This window comes from Sus scrofa, chromosome 2, assembly GCF_000003025.6.
Source record: "Sus scrofa isolate TJ Tabasco breed Duroc chromosome 2, Sscrofa11.1, whole genome shotgun sequence".
In the NCBI taxonomy this organism is placed as follows: Eukaryota; Metazoa; Chordata; class Mammalia; order Artiodactyla; family Suidae; genus Sus; species Sus scrofa.
In genome coordinates, this window is record NC_010444.4 from 133,417,561 (window position 1) to 133,423,119 (window position 5,559).

At 36.4% G+C, this 5,559-nt stretch overlaps 1 long non-coding RNA gene across 1 annotated transcript; it reads left to right on the forward strand.

Moving 5' to 3' along the window:
- On the forward strand, positions 644-5,349 carry LOC110259779. The gene is made up of 3 exons (XR_002342118.1): positions 644-795; positions 1,623-1,886; positions 5,264-5,349. It is a non-coding gene; the product is annotated as an uncharacterized LOC110259779 (long non-coding RNA).

Below are 5,559 nucleotides of genomic sequence, written 5' to 3' on the forward strand. Positions count from 1 at the left end.
GCACCCCCCTGGGTCCCCGAAAGTCTTACTAAAGCTAGAGATTTGACCATATATACCTGGACTCCTACCTTGGCTAGTTGTAATAGCATCTATTTAGGTCTAATTATTTTCTTTCACTCTTAGTTTTAAAGGTTAACCTGGAGGCAGACTCATGAAATCAGCTTCATGGTTTAATACCTGTAAAGTATAAAAGATAAGGAAGGTAGGACGAATCATGCAAGAAAGAGCAGCGGGGGAATGTATACACTAAAGAAGAGTATCTGCTTCAGCTCAGTCCATTGCCACTCTTCCTTTAACACCCAGGCATAATCTCTTTTCCTTAGGGGTGAAGGCTTGATTGTGTAGAATACATCATGAATAATATTTGAAGAATTTTCCATGAGGAGCTATTTCTAAAACTTTTGTAATAATAACATTCATTGTCTGTTCTTAGTGTGTTTTATGCTGTTCTTTAATGCTTGATTTTCTGCCCTAACTTAAACCCTCTTAAATGTTTTATTTGCTCTACTCCATCTTCTGAGTACAATTTTTTTTCACTGTTTTTAGTTAGATTAATTGAATCCTAAAATTTTAAATGCATTTTTCTTAAATGTTATCTAGTATAAATTTCAATTTCATTTTTCCACATTTTTTTCAGAGGAAAGACCACATGATCAATCCTTTATGAAGAAATTCCAGCATAATCAGTCTGCAAATACCATTCTAATAAGACAAAAAGGCAGCTGCAATGATTCATTCCTCTGAGGCTGGAAATGTTTGCAGAATTCAACACTTGCAGAGAGAGAATCCTGAGAGGTATAGCTTTGTTTTCCTTGTGGCTTTATTTCTTAAACTGCACAAACTACTGAAGCAATTATTCATTGCTTCTTTGCAGCCATTTCCTTCATTAACTATTGCTTTGTCTGATAATTTCAATAGCCAGTGCATTTCAATGACTTTCCATGGCTTATGTATTAAAAAAAGAAAAAGTAAAACTACATGTTTTCATCTTGAAGTAATGGATGTGTTTTGAGAAATATTTAAAGGAAAAAGCAAAATGAAATGATTTTTCATTGATTAGCACATTGCTTTTTCCTAAACATGTTTGATCTCAATCTCTCCTGCCTTCCTCTCCTATTTATGCCCTACAGTTATCGCATTCTAAAGAACACTTCTGGAAACAGTCAAAGAATAGAATGACTTCAGGCATTGTTTTTTTGTTAAAATTTTGTTGTCAAAAATGTATGATTTATGTTCAAAAGTATATGCCATGTGACAGCATTATAGCAGAGAGAGTAAAGAGAGAAACATGCATTGCATGTTTTCTGCAACAATGGTTGAATTTTCAGGGTGTCTGTCCTGGGTAATTAAGGATTCAAAATTGGATCTTCAGTTATGCCTGCTCCCTTGTTCAATTTTATCAGTTATACTCATGCTCTGTGAAAATGAGTCATATGACCAAACTCTTGAGACCTCAATTTAGAAAATGATTTAGTAATCATAATTAATTATATATTCTTCTAGTTTGCAGTAATGTTTTATATAACATTTTTCAAAATATTTCTTTTATTTGTAATAAAAGAATTTTTTGTTGAAAGACCTATCAGAGATTTGATTTCATTAACTGCTTTGTGATTTTCCAGGAGGAAGATAGAATATGCAACTCTAGCAGTTTTTGTGGCCTAGACTGGAAAATATCTCTGGCAACATTTGGTGGCGAAAGAAGGCATCACTATAACAGCAGACCTTTCTTCTCATTTTTGTCTATGAAATTAAATCTGAGGCCTAATTAGAAAAACAGTTGGAATGGAAACTAGTCCTGCAACAGCTGGCATGATGTTTTGAAAGGGCTCTAGAAACAAGCAAGACAGGCTTCGAGTAAGCTAATGGCTTTACACATCAAAAAGGTGAGTGACCTACTTCCTAATAAACCACCTGTTCATGGGACGGTTGTAGATATTATAAGTAAAAAGACCACTAAATAATAAGCATTGATCCGTCCTTCAAAAGGACACTGAGACAGAGAAAAATCCCTCAATTCAGATCAATGAGAATGCTCTGAGAAAGGCAAAAACACCCAATATACTGCTTCACCTTGAACACTTAAGGTAAATTAACTATAAATATCAATTGTCAACTTCATCAATTCCTGGTAAATGCCAGCACCGCTCTTTCTATATCAGATCCTGTCATCTCTGCTCAGTCTCTTAACTGGAGTAAACATGTCACACAGGTGGTGGATATTTTAAATAACCCACAGACTTTCCCATTTTTCCAGTCTTTGGGCAATGACTGAAAAATATTTCTTTCTGCTTTGTGACAGCAGTCCTCCAATAGCGAAAGGCTTGCTTTACAAATGAAATTGTAACATTAAATGCACCGTGAAGGGGCTATTTCTGGAAGTTTCAAGACTGTTCCATTCATAGTCAAGTGTGTTTGCTCTGGATATACCTTTGCCTTCTCAGTGACAGATGACTGCTGTTGTCCATTCATCATTACGCAGTTTCTCTTTTCTTTCCTCTTTCTAATAATTGTTAGGTCAGAACAAACTTTCTCTAATGCCATTCTTAGATTATCCCAAACAGTAGCTTAATCTTACTATTGGATATGCCATGGTCACCAGATCTCCATGATAAAAAAAAAAAGACCTCTGGCAATTCTAGTCTCGTCAAACAAGACCACAGGGAATTATAGCCAGTAGCATTTCCACTTGCACCTACATAAGCAAATGACCTTAAAAACCTACCTATGACTTTGATGGTTACTCCCTTCTCAGAAAAAAAAAAAAAAAAAAACAATTATTACAATTGATGAGTTAGAGATTATTTTAAATCTGAATTCAACAACCTTCATTGAATGTTGGGGAGGGGGTAAACTGTCCCTTCGAACAGACTAATAGAGAGCCAAATGTGTAACCAAGCTAATGCAAGGCCCTCTGGTTCTGATCTCATATTTTGAACAACTCCTTTTTTCTTATGCCCCTACTGCTAGAAGGTCTGGTCCAATTTGTCCTAGACGAACACCTCATGTGTTTTAGGAATGATCTGATTCCACAGATCACCAAGGATGGAAATGCCAACTTAGGCATGAGCTCCAAAACATGGCTACCCCTGGTGTTTCAGACACTCTCCCTGGAAAAATTACTGACTCGGTGTTGGTTCAGTCAGAGTAGTGTTCCTAGTGATGAGCATCTGACAAATAGAAAAGACTGAAAGAAACTTGTCACTGACTGTGGCAGAAGTGATATGATACCACCTCTTCCTTAAATGGACTCCAACTCCCATGTTGGCATGGGTAACTCTAGATTTCTTGTTGCCTGGTCATAGTGGCATTTGTGCCATTACTGAAATTTTTGTGAGGTTGGTTGTGAGGAGCTTACTCTGACTTGCCAAAGAAGACACTCCTGAAACAGAAATGATATGGATTAGAAAGGTCTAGGTTCATTATTTTTTCATTGGTTTATCAATTATATATCTGAAATTGGTCAAAACACCATTCTTTTCTCACTTCATTGAAATGACATTACATGTAGAATAACTTTGTGTTTCTTTTCTTTTTTCGTTTATAATGATTTTTATTTTTTCCATGATAGCTGGATTACAGTGTTGTGTCAATTTTCTATTGTACTGCAAGGTGACCCAGTCACACGTACATGTATACATTGTTTTTTCTCACATTATCATGCTCCATCATAAGTGACTAGACATAGTTACCAGTGCTATACAGCAGGATCTCATTGCTTATCCATTCCAAAGGCAATAGTTTGCATCTGTTAACCCCAAATTCCCAGTCCATCCCAACTCTCTCCCTTTCCCCCTCCCCCTTAGCAACCACAAGTCTATTCTCCATGTCCATGATTTTCTTTTCTGTGGAAAGATTCATTTATGCCATATATTAGATTCCAGACATAAGTGATACCATATGGTATTTGTCTTTCTCTTTCTGACTTCCTTCACTTAGTATGAGAGTCTCTAGTTACATCCATGTTGCTGCAAATGCATTATTTTGGTTTTTTATGGCTGAGTAGTATTCCATTGTGTATACATACCACATCTTCTTAATCCAGTCATCTGTTGATGGACATTTGGGTTGTTTCCATGTCTTGGCTCTTGTGAATAGTGCTGCAATGAACTATCTCAGTTTTTTATTTAGCTCCTTATTCCATTGCAGTGATGATTTAGTGATCATTGTTTAATATCACACTGTCATATTTACAGTGAATGTGACTGTGACTGTATCTTTGCAATAAGTCCTGATATCTAGAAGTATAATATTTCAAGTTTTATTCTCCTTCTGGGTTATCTTTGTTATTTTTGGCCCTTTGCAGTTGCCATATACATTTTAGAATGAGCTTGTTACTTTCTACCTAAAGAACATCCTACATCCTGCTTGGATTTGGGGTTGAGATTATACTGAATTTATATATTTTTCTTTATTTAATCTTGCAGTTGACCCACCTGATATCTAAGTCTTTTTAGGTTTTTGTTTTTGTTTTCATTTTTGTTTTAGAGACAAATAGCATCTGTCTCTAAAATCTACCTTTATTTTCCTTTTTGTTGACTTTTTTATATGTCCTTCCACTGAGCATTTTAAAAGCTGATCGAAAGCCTGTAATAAATGAGTTGACCAGTTGACTTTAACCTTCTCTGGTAGAGTGATCAGATAGGTTGTTTGTGAGAAACTCTGATATGTACAGTATTTTTAGATATTTTCTGTTGGCCTCATTAGTTTTCCTAAATATAAGGCTTTATCTTCTCGTCGGAGGACAAAATACTGTCTACCATAGTTCTAGAGAGCGTGGGAAATTGAAGAGCTCAGTAAACAATCTGCAAAGGTCATTTCGTCTACCTATTTTTTGTTTGTTTTTTATTTTTAGGGCTGATCCTGCAGCATATGGAAGTTCCCAGGCTAGGGTTCAAATTGGAGCTGCCACTGATGGCCTAAGCAAAAGTCACAACAATGCTCGATCTGAACCATGTGTGTGACCTATACCACAGCTCGCAGCAATGCTGGCTCCTTTAACACACTGAGCAAGGCCAGGGATTGAACCTGCATTCTCATGGATACTAGTCTGGTTCTTAACCCACTGAGCCACAGTGGGAACTCCTGTTTCTATTAGAGTATAGTTGATTTATGATGCTGTGCCAATTTCTGCTGTACAGAAAAGTGATTCAGTCACACACACACACACACACACACATGCCCTTTCTTATATACTTTTCATCATAACCTGCCTATTTTTCTTACTGCACCAGTGCTCTTAACTTTGCCGTATGTTCCCCAGGCTGGATTTCCTGTATTTTGCTCTCTCTGGTCCTGAATTATCATGGGTAGAGTGGAATCAGTTGCCCAGAAACATATGACAGTGAGTAAGTTCAGAAATATCTTTTTCATTCAATTTTTATCAAATCAGTATTATTTAGCATTCCCTTTGAGCTCCATTTCAGAGGTATTTTGTACTGCCAGTTTCCAAGTCTTTGAATATTCTGCAATGAAAATCAGATTGTTTCTCAGTTTTTGCTCTTATTGGCTTAGTATTCAGCTCTGTACTCTGCTAAGTTGCATACCATGTATCTGTCT